Below are 27,800 nucleotides of genomic sequence, written 5' to 3' on the forward strand. Positions count from 1 at the left end.
GCAAGGCCAGAGATCAAGATGGATGAAAAACTTCATAAAGTAAAAGTCTACATCATGGTGGAAGACAAGCAGTGGAAATAGGCATAGGACAAATTTTATCCAAAGACAGTGACCGACTCCAGGGTGTGTGCCTACTTGTTCACTCAGAAACAGCTGGCTCAACAATTATGGAGTACAAGAAACATCCTAACGTGCCCTATCAGGAACAAAAATGGGATGTAAACATTTGGTCTGAAGCTAAGAACCATGGTATGGCAATACATTCCCAGGAGCCAAATGATTGTCAATAGTTGTTGGAAGTTATCTACCAAGTTCAAGGTAAAGATCCAAATGTTGAAATCACACAAGAACTTACTGATGATCTGTAACATTTTGAAGATCTGCCACCAAGCTAGAATCAAGTTAAGAGTTCAAGCTTTGAACTCCACACACTTGAAAACATTGCATATTTACTTAGTTTTGTCAATGAAGCACCAAGCAAGAAAGAAAGTCTGACACTGGTCTTGGAAAAAGAAGGTTACATTTAAAAAAATGCTATATCTGTTCAAAACTTGTGAAAAGCATTAGAACATGGAAGGCTTATTCTATTTGAATAACATAATTAAAAAAATCCTGCTTCTACGCAATACACATTTGTTTAACATTATATTTTCTGATGACTTCATCAAGGATGTGGTAGGATGTCTTGAATATGGACCTGGTTTAGATCAGCCAAAATTGCATAGAAAATTCTTGACTCAAAATGTGAGATTTAAGGAAGTTATACCAATAACATTACCCCCAACTTAGGCAAAAAATATAGCAGATCTACAGAGTGCAATATATTTCTGATATTTTGTTGCCTATACCATCCATATTCGAAATGAATATTCTTTCTTATTTTACCACTATGATTTTTTTTAACAAAACTGAAATAATTACCATGCTGCAGAAAGATGAAAATTTTTTGTTCGAAGTTCTTGTTCAGGGTCATGGATCCCTGTGCAGGTAAGCTTGCTGACTACAGAAGCAACACAGCTTCTGGGACAAACCCTGTTTCGGGCTCCAGATATCTGGGCACATTCCCCTCCAGAGGAGAGTTGTCCCTGCTGGAGGGCACTTTAGGAGAAGGTGAGGGAGCCATCTTGGGTCCTGGATCCCTCAGAGACTAGTCTGCACAGGTGAGAGTGCTGACTACAGAAGCAACACAGCTTCTGGGACAGACCCTATTTCAGGCTCTAGACATCCCAGCACCTTCCCGGCCAGAGGAGAGGGGTCTGCCCTGGAGGGCACTTTAGGAGAAGGTGAGGGAGCCTTCTTGGGTCCTGGGTCCTACAGAGACCAGTCTGTACAGGTCAGCTCATGGACTGCAACGGGTGAGCAAGCAGACTGCAGAAGCAACACAGCTTCTAGGACAGACCCAGTTTTGAGCTCCAGTTATCCAGGCACCTTCCCTACCAGAGGAGAGATGTCTACCCTGGAGGGCTCAGACCAGCAGAGTAGGTGAGGGAGCTATCTTGTGTCCCCTGACCCTCGGAGACCAGTATATGTGCAGGTGAGCATACAGACTGCAAAGGCAACACATCTTCTGGGACAGGCCCTCATTCAGGCCTTCAGCTTCAGCCAAGAGGCAGATCTGAACACCAGATATCTGTGCACCTTGCCTGCAAAAGGAGAATTTGCCTGCAGAGAGTACACTGACCCCTGAGGCTCAGGAGAGAGTTAGACTCCTAGGTCTGCTGACAGAGGCTAAGAGAATCACAGGAGGAATAAGCTCCAACAAGAGACAACTATAACAACTAACTCCAGAGATTACCAGATGACAGAGGCAAACATAAGAATCTTACTAACAGAAACCAAGACCATTCACCATCATTAAACCCAGCACTACTACCTCAGCCAGTCCTGGATACCCGACACACCGAAAAGCAAGATTCAGATTTAAAATCATATCTCATGATGCTGGTAGAGTAATCAAGAAGAGCTTTAATAACTCACTTAAAGAAATACAGGAGAATACTGCTAAAGAGGTAGAAGTCCTTAAAGAAATACAGGAAAACACAAACAGGTGATAGAATTGAACAAAACCATCCAAGATCTAAAAAGGGAAGTAGAAACAATAAAGAAAACCCAAAGTAACACAATGCTGGAGATAGAAAACCTAGGAAAGAAATCTGGAACCATAGATGTGAGCATCAGCAACAGAATACAAGAGATGGAAGAGAGAATCTCAGGTGCAGAAGATTCCATAGAGAGCATAGAAAGAAAATGCAAAATGCAAAAAGATCCTAACTCAAAACATCCAGGAAATCCAGGACACAATGAGAAGACCAAACCTACGGATAATAAGAGTAGATGAGAATGAAGATTTCCAACTTGAAGGGCCAGAAAATATCTTCAACAAAATTATAAAAGAAAACTTCCCAAAGCTAAAGAAAGAGATGCCTATGAACATACAAGAAGCCTACAGAACTCCAAATAGCCTGGACCAGAGAAGAAATTCCTCCTGACACATAAAAATCAGAACAACAAATGCACTAAGTAAAGACAGAATATTAAAAGCAGTAAGGGAAATAGGTCAAGTAACATGTAAAGGGAGGCCTGTTAGAATTACACCAGACTTCTCACCAGAGACTATGAAAGCCAGAAGATCCTGGACAGATGTTTTGCAGACCCTAAGAGAACACAAATGCCAGCACAGGCTACTCTACCCAGCAAAAGTCTTAATAACCATAGATGGAGAAAACAAATTATTCCATAACAAAACCAAATTCACAGAATATCTTTACAAAAATCCAGTCCTTCAAAGGATAATAAAGGGAAAACACCAACACAAGGACAGAAATTACACTCTAGAAAAAGCAAGAAATTAATCCTTCAACAAACCGAAAGAAGACAGCCCCAAGAACCGAATCCCAACATTAATAACAAAAATAAGAGGAAGCAACAATTACATTTCTTTAATTTCTTTTAAAATCAATGGACTCAATTCCCCCCAAAAAGACATAGACTAACAGACTGGCTACACAAACAGGACCCAACATTTTGTAGCTTACAGGAAACCCACCTCAGGAAAAGGGCAGACACTACCTCAGAGTGAAAGGCTAGAGAACAATTTTCTAAGCAAAAGGTCTGTAGAAACAAGCTTGGGTAACCATTCTAATATCTGATAAAATTGACTTCCAACCCAAAGTTATCAAAAAAGACAAGGAATGGCACTTCATAATCATCAAAGGTAAAACCTACCAAGATGAACTCTCAATTCTGAAAATCTATGTTCCAAATACAAGGGCAGCCACATTCATTAAAGAAACTTTAATAAAGATTAATGCATATATTGCACCTCACACAATAATAGTGGGAGACTTCAACACCCCACTCTTACCAATGGACAGATCCTGGAAACAGAAACTAAACAGAGACACATGGACACTAACAGAAGTTATGAAACAAATGGATTTAATAGATACCTACAGAACATTTCATCCTAAAACAAAAGAATATACCTTCTCAATGCCACATGGTACCTCTTCAAAAATTGACAATATAATTGGACACAAAACAGACCTCCACAGATACAAAAATATGGAAATTATCCAATGCATACTATCTGATCACCATGGACTAAGGCTGATCTTCAATAACAACATAAATAATAGAAAACCAACATTCAGGTGGAAACTGAACAAGACTCTACTCAATGATTCCTTGGTCAAGGATGAAATAAATAAAGAAATTAAAGACTTTTTAGAGTTTAATGAAAATGAAGCCTAAACATACCCAAACTTAAGGGACACAATGAAAGCAGTACTAAGAGGAAAACTCATAGCCCTGAGTGCCTCCAAAAAGAAACTAGAGAGAGCATATACTAGCAAGCTGACAGCACACCTAAAAGCTCTAGAACTAAAGGAAGCAAATTCACCCAAGAGGAGTAGATGGCAGGAAATTATCAAACTCAGGGCTGAAATCAACTAAGTGGAAACAAAAAGAACTATTCAAAGAATCAACTAAACCAGGAGCTGGTACTTTGAGAAAATCAACAATATAGATAAACCCTTACCAGACAAACTAGAGGGCACAGGGACAGTATCCTAATTAACAAAATCAAAAATGAAAAAGGAGACATTACAACAGAACGTGGGGAAATCCAAAACATCATCAGATGCTACTAAAAAATGCTATACTCAACAAAACTAAAAAAACCTGGATGAAATGGACAAGTTTCTAGACAGATACCTGGTAACAAACTTAAATCAGGATCAGATTAACGATCTAAACAGTCCCATTTCCCCTAAGGAAATAGAAGCAGTCATCAATAGTCTCCCAAACAAAAATAGCCCAGTACCAAATGAGTTTAGTGCACAGTTCTATCAGACATTCAAGAACACCTAATTCCAACTCTTCTCAATCTATTCCACAAAATAGAAACAGAGGTACTGTACCCAATTCATTCCATGAAGCCACAATTATGCTGACACTTAAACCACCCAAAGATCCAACAAAGAATGAGAACTTCAGACCAATTTCCCTAATGAATATCGATGCAAAAATACTCAATAAAATCCTCACAAACCGAATCCAAGACCACATTAAAACAATTATCCATCATGACCAAGTAGGTTTCATTCCAGGGATTCAGAGATGGATTAATATACAGAAATCCATCAACGTAATCCACTATATAAACAAACTCAAAGAAAAAGACCACATGATCATCTCGTTAGATGTGGAGAAAGCATTTGACAAAATCCAACACCCCTTCATGATAAAAGTATTGGAAAAATCAGGAATTGAAGGCCCATACCTAAATATAATAAAAGCAATCTACAGCAAAGCAGTAGCCAACATCACAGTAAATGGAGAGAAACATAAAACGATCCCACTAAAATCAGGGACTAGTAAGGCTGCCCACTTTCTCCCTACCTATTAAATATAGTACGTGAAGTTCTAGCCAGAGCAATTCGACAACAAAAGTAGAACAAGTGGATACAAATTGTAAAGGAAGAAGGCAAAATATCACTATTTGCAGATGATATGATAGTATACATAAGTGACCCCAAAAATTTCACCAGAGAACTCCTAAACCTGATAAACAGCTTCGGTGAAGTAGCTGGATATAAAATTAACTCAAACAAATCAATGGCCTTTCTCTACACAAAGAATAAACAGGCCGAGAAAGAAATTAGGGAAACAACACCTTTCTCAATAGTCACAAATAATATAAAATATCTTGGCGTGACTCTAACTAAGGAAGTGAAAGATCTGTATAATAAAAACTTCAAGTCTCTGAAGAAAGAAATTATAGAAGATCTCAGAAGATGGAAAGATCTCCCATGCTCATGGATTGGCAGGATCAACATTGTAAAAATGGCTGTCTTGCCAAAAGCAATCTACAGATACAATGCAATCCCCATCAAAATTCCAACTCAATTCTTCAACGAATTAGAAAGTGCAATCTGCAAATTCATCTGGAATAACAAAAAACCTAGGATAGCAAAAACTCTTCTCAAGGATAAAAGAACCTCTGGTGGAATCACCATGCCTGACCTAAAGCTTTACTACAGAGCAATTGTGATAAAAACTGCATGGTACTGGTATAGTGACAGACAAATAGACCAATGGAATAGAATTGAAGACCCAGAAATGAACCCACACACCTATGGTCACTTGATCTTCGACAAGGGAGCTAAAACCATCCAGTGGAAGAAAGACAGCATTTTCAACAAATGGTGCTTGCACAACTGGTTGTTAACATGTAGAAGAATGCGAATCGATCCATTCCTATCTCCTTGTACTAAGGTCAAGTCTAAGTGGATCAAGGAACTTCACGTAAAACCAGAGACACTGAAACTTATAGAGGAGAAAGTGGGGAAAAGCCTTGAAGATATGGGCACAGGGGAAAAATTCTTGAATAGAACAGCAATGGCTTGTGCTGTAAGATCGAGAATTGACAAGTGGGACCTCATGAAACTGCAAAGCGTCTGCAAGGCAAAAGACACCATCAATAAGACAAAAAAACCACCAACAGATTGGGAAAGGATCTTTACCTATCCTAAATCAGATAAGGGACTAATATCCAATATATATAAAGAACTCAAGAAGGTGGACTCCAGAAAGTCAAATAACCCCATTAAAAAATGGAGCTCAGAACTGAACAAAGAATTCTCACCTGAAGAATACCGAATGGCAGAGAAGCACCTGAAAAAATGTTCAACATCCTTAATTATCAGGGAAATGCAAATCAAAACAACCCTGAGATTCCACCTCACACCAGTCAGAATGGCTAAGATCAAAAATTCAGGTGACAGCAGATGCTGGTGAGGATGTGGAGAAAGAGGAACACTCCTCCATTGTTGGTGGGATTGCAAGCTTGTACAACCACTCTAGAAATCAGTCTGGCGGTTCCTCAGAAAATTGGACATAGTACTACCAGAGGATCCAGCAATACCTCTCCTGGGCATATATCCAGAAGATGTCCCAACCGGTAAGAAGGACACATGCTCCACTATGTTCATAGCAGCCCTATTTATATTTTTTTTTCAAAAGCTTAAAAGTATTTATTCATATATTTATTTAACTTTAAATAAATTCCCTTATATTTACTGAATAAGCCTATTTCCAGGCTCTAGAGCTGTCATACTAGGCAAAGCAATCCAAGAAATCCCATGAAGATCATGAGTATTTGCCCTTGCTAAAACCTTTCTAATCTTCTTTTTTTTTTAATATATTTTTATTACATATTTTCCTCAATTACATTTCCAATACTATCCCAAAAGTCCCCCATAGCGCCCCCCACTTCCCTACCCACCCATTCCCATTCTTTTGGCCCTGGCATTCCCCTATATTGGGGCATATAAAGTTTGCAAGTCCAATGGGCCTCTCTTTCCATTGATGGCCGACTAGGCCATCTTTCGATACATATGCAGCTAGAGACAAGAGCTCCAGGGTTCTGGTTAGTACATCATGTTGTTCCAACAATAGGGTTGCAGATCCCTTTAGCTCCTTGGGTACTTTCTCTAGCTTCTCCATTGGGAGCCCTGTGATACATCCAATAGCTGACTGTGAACATCCACTCCTGAGTTTGCTAGGCCCCGGCATCGTCTCACAAGAGACAGCTATATTTGGGTCCTTTCAGCAAAATCTTGCTAGTGTATGCAATGGTGTCAGCGTTTAGAAGCTGATTATGGGACGGATCCCTGGATACAGCAGTCTCTAAATGGTCCATCCTTTCATCACAGCTACGAACTTTGTCTCTGTAACTCCTTCCCTGGGTGTTTTGTTCCCAATTCTAAGAAGGTGCACAGTGTCCACACTTTGGTCTTCATTCTTCTTGAGTTTCATGCGTTTATCAAATTGTATCTTATATCTTGGGTATCCTAAGTTTTGGGCTAATATCCACTTATCAATGAATACATATTGTGTGAGTTCTTTTGTGATTGTGTTACTTCACTCAAGATGATGCCCTCCAGGTCCATCCATTTGGCTAGGAATTTCATAAACTCATTCTTTTTAATAGCTGAGTAGTACCCCATTGTGTAAATGTACCATAATTTCTGTATCCATTCCTCTGTTGAGGGACATCTGGGTTCTTTCCAGCTTCTGGCTATTATAAATAGGGCTGCTATGAACATAGTGGAGCATGTGTCCTTTTTATCGGTTGGGACATCTTCTGGATATATGCCCAGGAGAGGTATTGCTGGATCCTCCGGTAGTACTATGTCCAATTTTCTGAGGAACCGCCAGACTGATTTCCAGAGTGGTTGTACAAGCTTGCAATCCCACCAACAATGGAGGAGTGTTCCTCTTTCTCCACATCCTCGCCAGCATCTGCTGTCACCTGAATTTTTGATCTTAGCCATTCTGACTGGTGTGAGGTGGAATCTCAGGGTTGTTTTGATTTGCATTTCCCTGATGATTAAGGATGTTGAACATTTTTTCAGGTGCTTCTCTGCCATTCGGTATTCCTCAGGTGAGAATTCTTTGTTCAGTTCTGAGCCCCATTTTTTAATGGGGTTATTTGACTTTCTGGAGTCCACCTTCTTGAGTTCTTTATATATATTGGATATTAGTCCCTTATCTGATTTAGGATAGGTGAAGATCCTTTCCCAATCTGTTGGTGGTTTTTTTGTCTTATTGATGGTGTCTTTAGCCTTGCAGAAGCTTTGTAGTTTCATGAGGTCCCACTTGTCAATTCTCGATCTTACAGCACAAGCCATTACTGTTCTATTCAGGAATTTTTCCCCTGTGCCCATATCTTCAAGGCTTTTCCCCACTTTCTCCTCTATAAGTTTCAGTGTCTCTGGTTTTATGTGAAGTTCCTTGATCCACTTAGACTTGACCTTAGTACAAGGAGATAGGAATGGATCGATTCGCATTCTTCTACATGTTAACAACCAGTTGTGCCAGCACCATTTGTTGAAAATGCTGTCTTTCTTCCACTGGATGTTTTTAGCTCCCTTGTCGAAGATCAAGTGACCATAGGTGTGTGGGTTCATTTCTGGGTCTTCAATTCTATTCCATTGGTCTATTTGTCTGTCACTATACCAGTACCATGCAGTTTTTATCACAATTGCTCTGTAGTAGAGCTTTAGGTCCGGCATGGTGATTCCACCAGAGGTTCTTTTATCCTTGAGAAGAGTTTTTGCTATCCTAGGTTTTTGTTATTCCAGATGAATTTGCAGATTGCACTTTCTAATTCGTTGAAGAATTGATTTGGAATTTTGATGGGGATTGCATTGAATCTGTAGATTGCTTTTGGCAAGATAGCCATTTTTACAATGTTGATCCTGCCAATCCATGAGCATGGGAGATCTTTCCATCTTCTGAGATCTTCTATAATTTCTTTCTTCAGAGACTTGAAGTTTTTATTATACAGATCTTTCACTTCCTTAGTTAGAGTCACGCCAAGATATTTTATATTATTTGTGACTATTGAGAAGGGTGTTGTTTCCCTAATTTCTTTCTCAGCCTGTTTATTCTTTGTGTAGAGAAAGGCCATTGATTTGTTTGAGTTAATTTTATATCCAGCTACTTCACCGAAGCTGTTTATCAGGCTTAGGAGTTCTCTGGTAGAATTTTTAGGGTCACTTATATATACTATCATATCATCTACAAAAAGTGATATTTTGACTTCATCTTTTCCAATTTGTATCCCTTTGATCTCCTTTTGTTGTCGAATTGCTCTGGCTAGGACTTCAAGTACAATGTTGAATAGGTATGGAGAAAGTGGACAGCCTTGTCTAGTCCCTGATTTTAGAGGGATTGCTTCAAGCTTCTGACCATTTACTTTGATGTTGGCTACTGGTTTGCTGTAGATTGCTTTTATCATGTTTAGGTATGGGCCTTGAATTCCTGATCTTTCCAAGAATTTTATCATGAATGGGTGTTGGATCTTGTCAAATGCTTTTTCCGCATCTAAGGAGATGACCATGTGGTTTTTGTCTTTGAGTTTGTTTATATACTGGATTACGTTGATGGATTTCCGTATATTGAACCATCCCTGCATCCCTGGGATGAAACCTACTTGGTCAGGATGGATGATTGTTTTGATGTGTTCTTGGATTCGGTTAGCAAGAACTTTATTGAGGATTTTTGCATCAATATTCATAAGGGATATTGGTCTGAAGTTTTCTATCTTTGTTGGGTCTTTTTGTGGTTTAGGTATCAGAGTAATTGTGGCTTCATAGAATGAGTTGGGTAGAGTACCTTCTGTTTCTATTTTGTGGAATAGTTTGTGAAGAACTGGGATTAGATCTTCTTTGAAGGTCTGATAGAACTCTGCACTAAACCCATCTGGTCCTGGACTTTTTTTAGTTGGGAGACTATTAATGACTGCTTCTATTTCTTTGGGGGATATAGGGCTGTTTAGATCATTAACCTGATCTTGATTCAACTTTGGTACCTGGTATCTGTCTAGGAACTTCTCCATTTCATCCAGGTTCTCCAGTTTTGTTGAGTATAGCCTTTGGTAGAAGGATCTGATGGTGTTTTGGATGTCTTCAGGATCTGTTGTTATGTCTCCTTTTTCCTTTCTGATTTTGTTAATTAGGATGCTTTCCCTGTGCCCTCTAGTGAGTCTGGCTAAGGGTTTATCTATCTTGTTGATTTTCTCAAAGAACCAGCTCCTTGATTGGTTGATTCTTTGAATAGTTTTTCTTGTTTCCACTTGGTTGATTTCACCCCTGAGTTTGATTATTTCCTGCTGTCTACTCCTCTTGGGTGAATTTGCTTCCTTTTGTTCTAGTGCTTTTAGGTGTGTTGTCAAGCTGCTAATGTGTGCTCTCTCTAGTTTCCTTTTGGAGGCACTCAGAGCTATGAGTTTTCCTCTTAGAAATGCTTTCATTGCGTCCCATAAGTTTGCGTATGTTGTGGCTTCATTTTCATTGAACTCTAAAAAGTCCTTAATTTCTTTCTTTATTCCTTCCTTGACCAAGGTATCATTGAGAAGAGTGTTGTTCAGTTTCCACGTGAAGGTTGGCTTTCTATTATTTATTTTGTTATTGAAGATCAGCCTTAGGCCATGGTGATCTGATAGGATGCATGGGACAATTTCAATATTTTTATATCTGTTGAGGCCTGCTTTGTGACCAATTATGTGGTCAATTTTGGAGAAGGTACCATGAGGTGCTGAGAAGAAGGTATATCCTTTTGTTTTAGGATAGAATGTTCTGTAGATATCTGCCAGATCCATTTGATTCATAATTTCTCTTAGTTTCACTGTGTCCCTGTTTAGTTTCTGTTTCCATGATCTGTCCATTGGTGAAAGTGGTGTGTTGAAGTCTCCCACTATTATTGTATGAGGTGCAATGTGTGCCCTGAGATTTACTAAAGTTTCTTTAATGAATGTGGCTGCCTTTGTATTTGGAGCATAGATATTCAGGATTGATAGTTCCTCTTGGAGGATTTTACCTTTGATGAGTATGAAGTGTCCCTCCCTGTCTTTTTTAATGACTTTGGGTTGGAAGTCAATCTTATCAGATATTAGAATGGCTACTCCAGCTTGTTTCTTCATGCCATTTGCTTGGAAAATTGTTTTCCAGGCTTTCATTCTGAGGTAGTGTCTATCCTATTCTCTGAGATGAGTTTCCTGTAAGCAGCAAAATGTTGGGTCTTGTTTGTGTAGCCAGTTTGTTAGTCTATGTCTTTTTATAGGGGAGTTGAGTCCATTGATATTAAGAGATATTAAGGAAAAGTAATTGTTTTTTCCTGTTATTTTTGTTGTTAAAGTTGGCATTTTGTTCTTGTGGCTGTCTTCTTTTAGGTCTGTTGAGGGATTACCTTCTTGTTGTTTCTAGGGCGTGGTTCCTGTCCTTGTATTGGTTTTTTTCTGTTATTATCCTTTGAAGGGCTGGATTCGTGGAGAGATAATGTGTGAATTTGGTTTTGTCGTGGAATACTTTGGTTTCTCCATCTATGTTAATTGAGAGTTTGGCTGGGTATAGTAGCCTGGGCTGGAATTTGTGTTCTTTTAGTGTCTGTATAACATCCGTCCAGGATCTTCTGGCTTTCATAGTCTCTGGTGAAAAATCTGGTGTAATTCTGATAGGCTTGCCTTTATATGTTACTTGGCCTTTTTCTCTTACTGCTTTTAGTATTCTATCTTTATTTAGAGCATTTGTTGCTCTGATTATTATGTGTCGGGAGGTATTTCTTTTCTGGTCCAGTCTATTTGGAGTTCTGTAGGCTTCTTGTATGTTCATGGGCATCTCTTTCTTTAGATTTGGGAAGTTTTCTTCTATAATTTTGTTGAAGATGTTTGCTGGTCCTTTGAGTTGAAAATCTTCATTCTCATCCACTCCTATTATCCGTAGGTTTGGTCTTCTCATTGCTTCCTGTATTTCTTGGATGTTTTGAGTTAGGATCTTTTTGCATTTTACATTTTCCTTGATTGTTGTGCCGATGTTCTCTATGGAATCTTCTGCACCTGAGATTCTCTCTTCCATCTCTTGTATTCTGTTGCTGATGCTCGTATCTATGGTTCCAGATTTCTTTCCTAGGATTTCTATCTCCACTGTTGCCTCATTTTGGGTTTTCTTTATTGTGTCTACTTCCCTTTTTAGGTCTAGTATGGTTTTGTTCATTTCCATCATCTGTTTGGATGTGTTTTCCTGTTTTTCTGTAAGGACTTCTACCTGTTTGATTATGTTATCGTGTTTTTCTTTAAGGATTTGTAACTCTTTAGCAGTGTTCTCCTGCAATTCTTTAAGGGATTTTTGTGCTTTCTCTTTATTGTCTTCTGCCTGTTTAGCAGTGTTCTCCTGCATTTCTTTAAGTGTGTTATTAAAGTCCTTCTTGAAGTTCTCTATCATCATCAGGAGATATGCTTTTAAATCCGTGTCTAGCTTTTCCGGTGTGTTGGGGTGCCCTGGACTGGGCGAAGTGGGGGTGCTGGGTTCTGATGATGGTGAGTGGTCTTGGTTTCTGTTAGTAAGATTATTACGTTTACCTTTCTCCATCTGGTAATCTCTGGGGTTAGTTGTTATCGTTGTCACTGTTTAAAGATTGGAGCAGAAGCTGTGTTCCACTCACCAGCAGTCTCTAAATCCTGCGGCGGGGGTCGTGGGTAGCTGACGGTACCCCGGTGCTGGTCCAGCCGGAAGAGGCCTGTGGTCCTACACAGGCCGTTTTTCTGCTTCCCTAACTAATGCAGTCTCTGGTCCCGCGTGCAATTGGATTGGAGCAGAAGCTGTGTTCCACTCTCCAGAAGTCTTAAGATCCTGTGGTGGGTGTTGTGGGTAGCTGGTGAGTGTCAGCCGACCCTGCGCCCCAGCTGCCCTGGTGCTTTTCTGACCGGAAGAGGGTTGTGGCCCTATGTAGGCCGGATTTCTCTCTCCCCAACCAGAGCAGTCTCAGGTCCCGCGTGATTGGACTGGAACAGAAGCTGTGTTCCACTCACCAGCAGTCCCAAAATCCTGCGGCGGGGGTCGTGGGTAGCTGGCGGGTGTCAGGCAACCCTGCGCTCCCGCTACCCCGGAGCTGATCAGGCCAGATAAGGCCTGTGGCCCTACTCAGGCCGGTTTCTGCTTCCCTAACTAATGCAGTCTCAGGTCCCGCGCAATTGGATTGGAGCAGAAGCTGTGTTCCACTCACCAGCAGTCCCAAAATCCTGCGGCGGGGGTCGTGGGTAGCTGGCGGGTGTCAGGCAACCCTGAGCTCCCGCTACCCCGGCGCTGATCTGGCCGGATGAGGCCTGTGGCCCTACTCAGGCTGGTTTCTGCTTCCCTAACTAATGCAGTCTCAGGTCCCGTGCAATTGGATTGGAGCAGAAGCTGTGCTCCACTCACCAGCAGTCCCAAAATCCTGTGGCGGGGGTCGTGGGTAGCTGGAGGGTGTCAGGCAACCCTGCGCTCCCGCTACCCCGGTGCTGATCCAGCCTGATGAGGCCTGTGGTCCTACTCAGGCCGGTTTCTGCTTCCCTAACTAATGCAGTCTCAGGTCCCGCGCAATTGGATTGGAGCAGCCCTATTTATAATAGCCAGAAGCTGGAAAGAACCCAGATGTCCCTCAACAGAGGAATGGATACAGAAATTATGGTACATTTACACAATGGAGTACTACTCAGCTATTAAAAAGAATGAATTTATGAAATTCCTAGCCAAATGGATGGACCTGGAGGGCATCATCTTGAGTGAAGTAACAAAATCACAAAAGAACTTACACAATATGTATTCACTGATAAGTGGATATTAGCCCAAAACTTAGGAAACCCAAGATATAAGATACAATTTGCTAAACACATGAAACTCAAGAAGAATGAAGACCAAAGTGTGGACACTGTGCACATTCTTACAATTGGGAACAAAACTCCCAGGGAAGGAGTTACAGAGACAAAGTTCGTAGCTGTGATGAAAGGATGGACCATTTAGAGACTGCCATATCCAGGGATCCATCCCATAAGCAGCTTCTAAACGCTGACACCATTGCATACACTAGCAAGATTTTGCTGAAAGGACCCAAATATAGCTGTCTCTTGTGAGACGAGGCTGGGGCCTAGCAAACACAGGAGTGGATGTTCACAGTCAGCTATTGGATGTATCACAGGGCTCCCAATGGAGAAGCTAGAGAAAGTACCCAAGGAGCTAAAGGGATCTGCAACCCTATTGTTGGAACAACATGATGTACTAACCAGAACCCAGGAGCTCTTGTCTCTAGCTGCATATGTATCGAAAGATGGTCTAGTCGGCCATCAATGGAAAGAGAGGCCCATTGGACTTGCAAACTTTATATGCCCCAATATAGGGGAATGCCAGGGCCAAAAGAATGGGAATGGGTGGGTAGGGAAGTGGGGGGCGCTATGGGGGACTTTTGGGATAGCATTGGAAATGTAATTGAGGAAAATATGTAATAAAAATATTAAAAATTAAAAAAAAATAGCCAGAAGCTGGAAAGAACCCAGATGTCCCTCTACAGAGGAATGGATACAGAAATTATGGTACATTTACACAATGGAGTACTACTCAGCTATTAAAAAGAATGAATTTATGAAATTCCTAGCCAAATGGATGGACCTGGAGGGCATCATCTTGAGTGAGGTAACACAATCACAAAGGAACTCACACAATATGTATTCACTGATAAGTGGATATTAGCCCAAAACTTAGGATACCCAATATATAAGATACAATTTGCTAAACGCATGAAACTCAAGAAGAATGAAGACCAAAATGTGGACACTGTGCCCCTTCTTAGAATTGGGAACAAAACACCCATGGAAGGAGTTACAGAGACAAAGTTTGGAGCTGTGATGAAAGGATGGACCATCTAGAGACTGCTGTATCCAGGGATCCATCCCATAATCAGCTTCTAAACGCAGACACCATTGCCACTAGCAAGATTTTGCTGAAAGGACCCAAATATAGCTGTGTCTTGTGAGACTATGCAGGGGCCTAGCAAACACAGGAGTGGATGCTCACAGTCAGCTACTGGATGTATCACAGGGCTCCCAATGGAGAAGCTAGAGAAAGTACCCAAGGAGCTAAAGGGATCTGCAATCCTATAGTTGGAACAACATGATGAACTAACCAGTACCCCGGAGCTCTTGTCTCTAGCTGCATATGTATCAAAAGATGGCCTAGTCGGCCATCACTGGAAAGAGAGGCCCATTGGACTTGCAAACTTTATATGCCCCAATATAGGGGAATGCCAGGGCCAAAAGAATGGGAATGGGTGTGTAGGGAAGTGGGGGGGGGCGCTATGGGGGACTTTTGGGATAGCATTGGAAATGTAATTGAGGAAAATATGTAATAAAAAATATTAAAAATTAAAAAAAAAAGAATTGAAGTCCCAGGAATAAATCCGCACATCTATGGTCACTTGATCTTTGACAAGGGATCTAAAACCATACAGTGAAAAAAAGACTGCATTTTCAAGAAATAGTCCTGGCACAACTGGTGGTTATCATGTAGAAGAATGTGAATTCATCCATTTTTATCTCCTTGTACAAAGCTCAATTCTAAGTGGATCAAAGACCTCCACATAAATCAGAGACACTGAAATTAATAGAGGAGAAAGTGGGGAAAAACCCCAAAGTTAATGGGCACAGGGGAAAATTCCTAAACAGAACAGCAATAGCTTGTGCTGTAACATCAAGAATTGACAAATGGGACCTCATAAAATTGCAAAGCTTCTGTAAGGCAAAAGACACTGTCAATAAGACAAAAAGGCCACCAACCGGTTCAAATAAGGGTTTTTACTAATCCTAAATCTGATAGGGACTAATATATACAAACAGCTCAGGAAGGTGGAATCCAGAAATTCAAATAACCCCTTTAAAAATGGGGTACAGAGCTAAACAAAGAATTCTAAAATGAGGAATATCAAATGGCTGAGAAGCACCTGGAAAAATGTTCAATATCCTTAATCATCAGGGAAATGCAAGTCAAAACAACCTTGATATTCTACCTCACACCAGTCAGAATTCCTAAGATCAAAAATTCAGGTGACAGCAGATGCTGGCAAGGATGTGGAGAAAGAGGAACATTCCTCCATTGCTGGTTGGATTGCAGGCTTGTACAACCACTCTGGAAGTCAGTCTGGAAGTTCCTCAGAAAATTGGACATAATATTACCAGAAGATCCCCAATACCACTCCTGGGCATATAACCAGAAGAAGTTCCAAGTGGTAATAAAAACACATGCTCCACTATGTTCATAGCAGCCTTATTTATAATAGCCAGAAGCTAAAACAAAACAAAACAAAACAAACAAACAAAACAGATGTCCCTCAACAGAATAATGGATACAGAAAATGTTGTACATTTACACAATGGATTACTACTCAGCTATTAAAAACAATGAATTAATGAAATTCTTGGACAAAAAGATATATCTGGAGGATATCATCCTTAGTGAGGTAACCAGATCCCAAAAGAAGTCATTATGTATGCACTCACTGATAAATGGATATAAGCCCAGAAACATAGAACACCCAAGATACAATTTGCAAAACACAAGAAAATCAAGAGGGAAGACCAACTGGTGGATACTTCATTCCTCCTTAGAATAGGGAACAAAACACCCATGAAAGAAATTACAGAGACAAAGTTTGGTACTAACATGAAAGAATGGACTATCCAGAGACTACCCTACTCGGGGATCCATTGCATAATCAGCCTTCAAATCCAGACACTATTGCATAAGCCAGCAAGATTTTGCTGTAGTAACACTGGTATAGCTGTCTTGTATGAGGCTATGGTAGTGCCTGGCAAATACAGAAGTGGATGCTCACAGTCATCTATAAGATGGAACACAGACCCCCCCCCCCCAGTGGAGAAGCTAGAGAAAGCGCTCAAGGAGCTGAGGGTGTCTGCAACCCTATAGGTGGAACAACAATATGAACTAACCAGTATCCCCAGAGCTCATGTGTCTAGCTGCATATGTAGAAGATGGCCTAGTCGGCCATCACTGAGAAGAGAGGCCCCTTAATATTGCAAACTTTATGTGCCCCAGTACAGGGGAATGCAGGAACCAAGAAGTGAGAGTTGGTGGGTAGGGAAGCAGGATGGGGGAGGGTATAGGGAACTTTTGGGATAGCATTTGAAATGTATATAAAGAATATATCTAATAAAAAAAAAAAGAAGTTCTTGCTCAAAAGATAACAGTATAGGTGATGAGAGACGGCATGAATTCTTATTATTCTTCAAGGTCTTTTGTGCATTTGCTAAGACATTACATTCTCAAAAGAAAAATTCATTACTGAAAACACCAATAAAGCTAGGAATCATGAGTGCACTGAAACTTGTAGTTCACATGAATGATTTTCAAATACAAGTATCTGCTCTAGAAATATTTGCTTATCTAGTAGAATATAGTCCAAGACTAGTCTGGGCATATGCAATAGAGGAAGTCCAGGACAGTGAAGATAATGATGTCATTCTCATTAATATAATGATCAAATGATCTGTGATTCTGATCCTGAATTTTCAGGAGCTATAATTTTCAAGGCAGTTCTTCATGTTCTTCTTAATCCAGAAAATATGCGTTTCACAGCTAAGGAATGTGAAAGAAGGAAATTTCTGAATTTCTTCTATATATATTGCATGAGTAACCTCATAGCACCTATTTTGTCTACCACAGTAGAAATTGACATCAATGATGATGATAATAGGGTGAACATCAGCCCTGATGATTATCAAAATGCAAAATTTCTTGGAGCACTTTTATAAATACTCACACTTTATGTGAAATACCACATAAAGTACATGAAAAATTATATTATAAACAAAAACCTGCTAAGCAGGATCTTGGTGCTGATGAGTTCAAAGCACATTTTTCTTTTCCTTTTCTTTTTTTTTTAAATTAGATATTTTTTCATTTACATTTTAAATCCTATCCCCAAAATTCACTATATCCTCCCCTGGCCCTGATCACAAACCCACCAGCTGCTGCTTCCTGGCCCTGGCATTCCTCTGTATTGGGGCATATGGTCTTCCCAAGACCAAGGGCCTCTACTCCCATTGATGGCCTACTAGGCTATCTTCTGCTATATATTCAGCTAAAGACGTGAGCTCTTAGGGGTACTGGTTAGTTCATATATTGTTGTTCCCCTTATGATGTTGCAGACCCCTTCAGCTCTTGGGTACTTTCTCTAGCTCCTCCATCTAGGTCCTCCACAGGGACCCTGTGTTCTATACAATACATGACTGTGACCATCTACTTCTGTATTTTTCAGGCACTGGCATAGTCTCACAAAAGACAACTATATCAGTGTCCTGTCAGCAAAATCTTGCTTGCATATGCAATAGTGTCTATGTTTGGTGGTTGTACATGGAATGGATCCCTGGATGGGGCAGTCTCTGGATAATCCTTCCTTCCTTCTGAGCTCCGAAATTTGTAACTCCTTCCATGGGTATTTTGTTCCCCATTCTAAGAAGAAACAAAATATCCACATTTTGTTCTTCCTTCTTGAGTTTCATGCGTTTTGCAAATTTTATCTTGGGTATTCAAATTTTCTGGGCAAATATTCACTTATCAGTCTGTACACATTATGTGTGTGCCTTTCTGATTGGGTTACCTCCCTCAGGATGATATCCTCCAGATACAACCATTCGCCTAAGAATTTCATAAATTCATTGTTCTTAATAGCTTAGTAGTACTCCATTGTGTAAATATACCACATTGTCTGTATCCATTCCTCTGTTGAGGGACTTCTCAGTTCTTTCCATCTTCTGGCTATTAGAAATAAGGCTGCTATGAACATAGTGGAGCATGTGTCCTTCTTACAAATTGGAACATCTTCTGGCTATATGGCCAGGAGAGGTATCGTTGGATCTTCCAGTAGCACTATGTCCAATTTTTTGAGTAACTGGGAGACTGATATCCAGAGTGGTTGTACCAGCTTACAATCCCACCAACAATGGAGGAGTGTTCCTCTTTCTCCACATCCTCACCAGCATTTGCTGTCACCTGAATTTCTGATCTTAGCCATTCTGACTGGTGTGAGGTGGAATCTCAGGGTTGTTTTGATTTGTATTTCCCTGATGATTAAGGATGTTGAACAGTTTGTCAGGTGCTTTTCAGCCAATCAGTATTTCTCTGTTGAGAATTCTTTGTTTGGCTCTGTACCCCATTTTTAAAATAGGGTTATTTGTCTTTCTGGAGTCCAACTTCTTGAGTTCTTTATATGTATATTGTATATTACTCCCCTATCAAATTTAGGATTGGTAAAAATCCTTTCCCAATTGGTTGGTGGCCTTTTTGTCTTATTGACAGTATCATTTGTAAAATTCTTTGATTGGTTTAAATTTATGATTCCTGTAGCCACTTAATTTGGTTTTTAATGGTCTTAAAGGTATAATATGCTCTGCATGTCTTTATCATAGAATATTAGCTTATAAGTTATTGGGTATAATTAAAAGGGTGTAACATTGGTAGCAAGACAGCTTTAAATTGGTAAAACAGGTTTGGAGTCTTTCAAACACGTGACATAAAGCAGGCCAAAAAAACTAGGCCTCTAAGGATACTTCTAGTTGAGACAATATTTAATGTGATTCTTATCCTAAAAGGTAGACTTAAAGATATGATTTAAAACAATGTCTCTTTAATGAAGCATCAAAATTTGCACTGTAATGCATGCATAGGTATAAATTGGCAGCCGAACTTCGTAACATGACAGTAATGCTTCTAATATTGATTTTAAAGATGATAAATTGTTTTAAAATTGGGTTTTGCTTTCCCAAGGTTGTAGATATTATCCTAACGTTGCAAAAGAAACTTGAACATTGTGTTTAAAACTGCCAATGTTCCATGGACTGCAGCTTGCAGTTTGATCGCAAATTTAAGAATTTTTACTCAGCCATATATTGTTAATTTTGATAATTACAAGAGTAATCATTTTATGAGAGCACTAAAACAGCTCTCTGCTTCACACAGAAGGCATGCAGGGGGGTGGGGTGGAGGGGGTCAGGGTGAAATCAAGTCAATATGGAATGTATCCTGTGAAGGCATGGGGCAATACAAAGCTCAGAGCAGCCTCTGAGGTGCTTGTGTGACTTTCTTTTGTTTTGCAAACAGTGCCTAGAGAAGTTCTTGCCTGCCTTCAGGGGAATTTCTCTTTAGTTAAAAGAACACTGTTGGGACATCTTCTGGATATATGCCCAGAAGAGGTATTGCTGGATCCTCCGGTAGTACTATGTCCAATTTTCTGAGGAACCGCCAGACTGATTTCCAGAGTGGTTGTACAAGCTTGCAATCCCACCAACAATGGAGAAGTGTTCCTCTTTCTCCACATCCTCGCCAGCATCTGCTGTCACCTGAATTTTTGATCTTAGCCATTCTGACTGGTGTGAGGTGGAATCTCAGGGTTGTTTTGATTTGCATTTCCCTGATGATTAAGGATGTTGAACATTTTTTCAGGTGCTTCTCTGCCATTCGGTATTCCTCAGGTGAGAATTCTTTGTTCAGTTCTGAGCCCCATTTTTAATGGGGTTATTTGACTTTCTGGAGTCCACCTTCTTGAGTTCTTTATATATATTGGATATTAGTCCCTTGTCTGATTTAGGATAGGTGAAGATCCTTTCCCAAGATGTCCCAACCGGTAAGAAGGACACATGCTCCACTATGTTCATAGCAGCCCTATTTATAATAGCCAGAAGCTGGAAAGAACCCAGATGTCCCTCAACAGAGGAATGGATACAGAAATTATGGTACATTTACACAATGGAGTACTACTCAGCTATTAAAAAGAATGAATTTATGAAATTCCTAGCCAAATGGATGGACCTGGAGGGCATCATCTTGAGTGAGGTAACACAATCACAAAGGAACTCACACAATATGTATTCACTGATAAGTGGATATTAGCCCAAAACTTAGGATACCCAAGATATAAGATACAATTTGCTAAACGCATGAAACTCAAGAAGAATGAAGACCAAAATGTGGACACTGTGCCCCTTCTTAGAATTGGGAACAAAACACCCAGGGAAGGAGTTACAGAGACAAAGTTCGGAGCTGTGATGAAAGGATGGACCATCTAGAGACTGCCGTATCCAGGGATCCATCCCATAATCAGCTTCTAAACGCTGACACCATTGCATACACTAGCAAGATTTTGCTGAAAGGACCCAAAGATAGCTGTCTCTTGTGAGACTATGCAGGGGCCTAGCAAACACAGGAGTGGATGCTCACAGTCAGCTATTGGATGGATCACAGGGCTCCCAATGGAGAAGCTAGAGAAAGTACCCAAGGAGCTAAAGGGATCTGCAACCCTATAGTTGGAACAACATGATGAACTAACCAGTACCCCGGAGCTCTTGTCTCTAGCTGCATATGTATCGAAAGATGGCCTAGTCGGCCATCACTGGAAAGAGAGGCCCATTGGACTTGCAAACTTTACATGCCCCAATATAGGGGAATGCCAGGGCCAAAAGAATGGGAATGGGAGGGTAGGGAAGTGGGGGGCGGTATGGGGGACTTTTGGGATAGCATTGGAAATGTAATTGAGGAAAATATGTAATAAAAAAAAAACAGTGGAAAAAAAAAACCAAACCATAGCAATAAAATTACTTCTAATCTCATCTGCTAACTCCTAAAAAAAAAAAAAAAAAAAAAAAAAAAGAACACTGTTGCAGATCTATCCAGATGTTGTTCTAAATAAAGTCAAATTCAAAGTTTATAAAGGGTCAATCAGACTTTAGAACTTATAAAGGCAATACAATCTGACTTGTGTACTTCATGTAAAGTTACTATAGATTTAAAGGTTCGTTTTTTCCTTTGCATTCTGATAATTGTAAGGTGTTTGCTTCCAGTGAACTGGTACTCACTGGAAAATTTTGCCTCTAGATATGGCTAATATAGCTTTACATTATATATGAAAAAAATTTATTGTCTCTGCTTCTATACAAGAAGCTAAGAATTTGAATCTTTCAGTGTATATTTTTTCCTAAGTGGAAAGTATTTTATTAGCTAATGCCTCTCAAGGGAAGTTTACTTCAAATCTTTTCTCTCACACAATGAGCTTTAAAGTTCTGGGGAGTAGTTGTTGCTCCAGAAAAGATTCAGAGGCAATATCTTTATAATATTTAGGGGGTTAGTTATACTATAAAGTTGTGGTACAGAAAATCTAAGAACGAAAAATTGATTTGCTTCAAAATTTTATTTTCAAAAGCTTCCAGGAGATTTTAATTGGCTAAGACCTCACCTTAAGGTTATAAAGTAACTTAAACCTTTGTCGGATATTATCTTGAGAGACACAAACTAACTGGTAAAGAACAAAAGGCTTTGCAGAAAATAAAGCTTTTATAATTATTATCAATTATAATCAATGGTAATTAAATATTAGCTGCTTATTTTACTTATGGTTATTAAATGTGCCCACAGCAATACTTTGGCAATAGAAAACATTAATTTAAAATCATCTTTCTTTGCCTCAAAGCAAAGTTTTAACATCCTATTAAGGCTGCTGTGGTGCTAATAATTCTTGAGGATTTATACTTAATCAATTGCTGCAAATGACTGTTCTTATTTCTGATTAATAAATAAATAAATTATGCATGTGTGACTATTAATAACTTTTCAAGCCTTCTAGTTACAACCGCTCTTCAAGAGAAACAACTGAAAGTGTAATTAGTCACTACCCATGTTATATTAAAACTGACTATAACAGTCAAGTATTTGAGATGTTTTCTCAACAATTTAATAATTCTCAAAGACAAGGTATTAAACTATAGTTTCTTAAAAAAAAACAAAGAGTGGGAGGAATTATATCCCCATGCACATTATTTTTTTTTATAATTTTTTATTAGATGTTTTCTTCACTTACATTTTAAATGCTATCCCAAAAGTCCCCTTTACCCTGCCCCTGCCCTGCTCCCCAACCCATCTACTCCTGTTTCTGGGCCCTGGCATTCCTGTGTCCTGGGGCATATAATTTTCGCAAGACCAAAGGTGTCTCCTCCAAATGATGGCCAACTAGACCATCTTCTGCTACATATGCAGCTAGAGACACAAGCTCTAGGGGTACTGGTTAGTTCATATTGTTGTTCCTACTATAGGGTTGCAGACCTCTTTAGCTCCTTGGGTACTTTCACTAATTCCTTCACTGGAGGCCCTGTGTTCCATCAAATAGATGACTGTGAGCATCCACTTCTGTATTTGCTAGGAACTGGCAGAGCATCACAAAAGACAGCTATATCAGGGTGCTGTCAGCAAAATCTTGCTGGCATATGCAATAGTGTCTGGGTTTGGTGGCTGATTATGGGATGGATCCACGGGTGGGGCAGTCTCTGGATGGTCCTTCATTCCATCTCAGCTCTGAACTTTGTCTCTGTAACTCCTTCCATGGGTATTTTTAAGGAGGAACGAAGTATCCACACGTTGGTCTTCCTTCTTGATTTTTATGTGTTTTGCAATTTGTATCTTGGGTATCCTAAGTTTCTGGGCTAATATCCACTTATCAGTGAGTGCATATCATGTGAGTTCTTTGGTGATTGGGTTACCTCACTCAGGATGATATCTTCCAGATCCATCCATTTGCCTAAGAATTTCATAAATTCATTGTTTTTAATAGCTGAGTAGTACTCCATTATACCACATTTTCTGTATCCATTCCTGTGTTGAAGGACATCTGGGTTCTTTCCAGCTTCTGGCTATTAAAAATAAGGCTGTTATGAACATAGTGGAGCATGTGTCCTTATTACAAGTTGGAACATCTTCTGGGTATATGCCCAGGAGAGGTATTGCTGGATCTTACAGTAGTACTATGTCCAATTTTCTGAGGAACTGCCAGACTGATTTCCTGAGTGGTACCAGCTTGCAATCCCACCAAAAATGGAGGAGTGCTCCTCTTTCTCCACATCCTTGCCAACATCTGCTGTCACCAGAATTTTTTATCTTAGCCATTCTGACTGGTGTGAGGTGGAATCTCAGGGTTGTTTTGATTTGCATTTCCCTGATGACTAAGGATGTTGAACATTTTTTCAGGTGCTTCTCAGCCATTTGTAATTCTTTAGTTGAGAATTCTTTGTTTAGCTCTATACCCCATTTTTAGCAAATGAGGTACATGGCCCTTCTTTTAACAGTGTTAATGCCTGAACCAGGCACATGGCTTCAGGGAACCTAGGGGAATGACTTGGAATATATAAGGAGCATTGCTTTCTTTCCTGCAAATAGAGTATGGAATTCTTACCAAAATCAAACCTCACTCAGATGTTTTTGAAGCCCGACTTCTAGCAGATGTAGGCACCACACCTTCCAGGTGCCAAAGTTCAAGACTTTTTTGGATAGGTATATTTAAATGGCATGTACCCCTTCTTTATAGGAAGAATACACACTGTCTTGATCTGAATGCTGCCAACAAATATTCAAGACCTAGTTTTTGCTGAAGCCCATGCACATTATTTAAATCATATTTTTATTTTAAGAATTTTGAAATTTGGATGTCAAAGAACTTAATAAATGCCTTATAGTATCATATACTATTATAATATAGTATATTATTAAAACTAGACATAATCATGTCTAGGTGAGATGAAAAGGATCTACTTATTGGCATATGGCTTGATCCTGAACAGCTACCTTGTTGGGGAAAGGGGAAAGCTTAGGTTCTTTCCACAGAATGCTGCAGAAGCATGACGACTGTCAGAATGATTCCTGTGACAAGCTGACCTGTGAGTTTGCTGAGTGCCCTGACAAGAATGCTAAATTGGGTATATGTTTTTGACCCAACTTTGCTTGCCTTTGTTCCAAATTGGATCAGCTAAGGGCCTTGTTTGAAGCATTTTAACCTTATGGGACATAGAACATTAGAGACCATGGAATCTGACATAGAAAGATTAGTGATAAGAAAGAGTTATAATGACTCTTTCCTTCAATGTGACAAATTATTCTAACTCAATCTTGGACTGGTCTAGTAATAATTCCAATATTAGATTCCTATTGAAGATGGCTAAAAATCTTAATTACCTAGCAAAGTTAACTTGGAGCTTATCCTATTTACTTGTGAAACAGCCTTTCTGCTACTTCTCAAAGCCAGCTACCCCACACCCGGAGGTCAGAATCTGAGCTTGATCTTTGCTAATTTGCAACTGAATAAAGTACCTGGGCTTTCACAAAGAAGCTTTTATCCAGTTGCTTTTCAACTATCTCAACTTTGTTTTTCAAGTAGATTAGTCTCTCCTATTTTCAGCCTGATTTCAGGAAGCATGCAGCCTCACCTCCAGCAAGCATGGGTGGCAGAAATTCATCAATATGAAGAAGAATATTCAGTATATATTGTGGCTTTGGTCTGATTTGGGAATAAGGTGTGCTATGAGGGCCGGCCAGTCAATGATGGGCAACCAGATTTCGGGGCCATATCAATCTAAGACAGAGGTATATGCCAAGAGGCCGTGGTTTGTTAATATTACACCACAGAGCCATGTTTGTGCAAAATAAACACAAACAAGTTGTATATATTCTCCTTGATGGATAAGAATGGCTCGGGAAAATCTGAGATTTCCTAGAACAGGCATGGCCTCCAGCCTCCATAACTCCCAGGCAGGACTAGGGAGCATAAATAAATTTTATGTCTCAGTCTAGCTATTTTTATTATATATTTAGGGAGGAAGTGTAGCCTCCTCAGTCTTGAAGCAGGCTGATCCAGACTTTGACTTTGCTGCCACTAAGAAGGAGATTACCTAGGGTGGAGCCTTCTGACCTAGATGGGTTGATTGTTCTGTCACTTGCTGCTGCTCTCCTCCAAGACACTGCTACTGAAGGAAGGTAAAATATTATAACTTGTGAGTTGTTTAAGAGCCCACTGCCCAGGCCCGGGACTGAGAACAAAGCAGAACAGTCCACAGGCCTGCCAGGGCAGGGCTGTTGTTAAGGCACTCCTAAGAATATCTTAACTGTGAAGATGAAAAGAATTCAAGGATGCAGGCAAGGCCATCTGGCCAAACCTCCCCTCTGTCTATTGCCCCTTGGCGCCAGGTAAAAGTCGTACTTCAACTGGTTGCTATGTGAACAAAGATAAGCCCCCAGCCCACAGGAACAAAGTCCTGTTGCTCTGTAATCCTTCTGTTAATGTTTGAATAAGCCAATAGTGTGTCGCTATGCTGAATTCCACACCCCTAAGCCCCTTACCCCATAAAAACTCCTACCTTTCGAATCCGTTATCTCCTGTGTGGGATGCATGTCGGACAGGAGCTCCTTAATTAAACGTCCTCATGTAATTACAGCAAGAGATGGTCCTTCGTGATTTTTTGGGTGCACGCCGAGTCGGGAATGGGGTGGGGGTTTCCCCAGTAGGTCTAACACTACCTGCTGAGTGGCCCCTGAGATATTCCAGAGGGACATCCTATCCTGCATGTCAGCTACAGGCTGGCTCCAGACACCAAGAATGGACTGGCGGTGGGGATGGGCCTTTCCCGTTTATAAGCACAGTCTCTGAGTAAAATCGAGGGCCTTGATCAGAGAAATTTTTGTCTTGACTTCATTACCTTTTCTGGCAGTCTAAGTCTCTTTCATCCCCAGCCTGCCTTCCAGAAATACCTGGTTCATGTATGTTGCTGGCCAGCTTACAACAAAGGGCAATTTGCAAAGCACATTTTTCTGAATCTGTGTTCTATCTGATTTATGAGAAAAATGATTGACCTTAAAGTAGAAATTTACAGTCTTTACATTATCGAAAAAAATTTTGAACCAACTGTATATTTTTATTCATAATGGAACTCAGTACAATATGTTAAATTCTGCTATTATTGAGCTATTTGAATTTATAAGAAAAAAAATCAAGTCTCTCATTGCAAACATTTTGCAGAATTATTTTATGTCCTTTGAACCAATTCAGTATGTCCAGACATTTAAATGGCTCAAAACTAATTATGAAGAAGAGAAAAAGAAAAAGAGAGAGAGAGAACTAAGAAGGAACTTACATAATATAATATTCCAGAAAATATATTGTAGACATTTCAAAGATAGGGAGGTAAAAGTTAAGGCAGACATATTTTGTATATGGATCAAAGAAGAAGGAGGAGGAGAAGGAGAAAGAAAAGGAAGAGGAGGAGGAGAGGAGGAGGGGGAAGAGGAGGTGGAGGAGGAGGAGTAAGAGGAAGAAGAGGAGGAGGAGGACGAGGACAAGGAAGAGAAGGAGAAGGAGAAAGAGAAGGGAAAGGGGAAGGAGGAGAAGAAGAGATATTCTACCAATGGGGAGTGGCTTTCTAAGTCATTATGACATATTTATAAAACTTAAAGACACAAATGAAAGAGAAAATGTAAAAGAACATCCAAAAAGAAAAGCATCTGCATCCTCTGAATGTTCTCCATCTCAAGGAGATAATTCTGATAGTGGAATGAGTACAGTTCACTGTAGCAGCATTGTAGCTTGAGTGGATTACCCATATGATACTGATGGTGACAATGATAATGATCCTCATGGAAACAATGAAAAATGAAGAAGATGAAAAACCTCCAATAAAAAGTCCTAATTTTTGTTCATGGAATCATGAGGCCCTCAACTTCTAGTTCAAATAAAATTCTATAGATATCACTAACTGAAAATCTAATTTAAAATCTTTCTCCTATGGACTTTTAAATATGGTAGAATTCAGACCAAAGTAATGAATAAAGAGGCCTCAATTTTACATAAAGAAAACTTTCCACAAAATAAATGTATACTATAAATTAAACAACAACTGAGTTGTAACTTCCTATCAAGTGCATCTTACTTTAGCAGCATGGTTTGGGAAGAGGAAAGAGTTTAATAAAAAATACAATGTTTACTAAAGTCTTTATACTAGAAGAAACTAAAAAGGTTTTATATCAAATCCTACTCTCAAAGAAAGAGGCTAGCAATGGCATTCTTTCCATGAAATCAAGCTTATTTAAAGTAGCTTTTGTTTGTAT

The 27,800-nt window shown here is 39.7% G+C and overlaps 1 pseudogene; it reads left to right on the top strand.

Annotated features, from left to right (window-relative positions):
• Positions 1-27,419, top strand: LOC110291825 (protein PPP4R3C1-like; annotated as a pseudogene).
• The last annotated feature ends 381 nt before the right edge of the window (positions 27,420-27,800 follow it).

This window comes from Mus caroli, unplaced genomic scaffold (genome assembly GCF_978045245.1).
Source record: "Mus caroli unplaced genomic scaffold, Mus_caroli_1 scaffold_5, whole genome shotgun sequence".
Taxonomy (NCBI): Eukaryota; Metazoa; Chordata; class Mammalia; order Rodentia; family Muridae; genus Mus; species Mus caroli.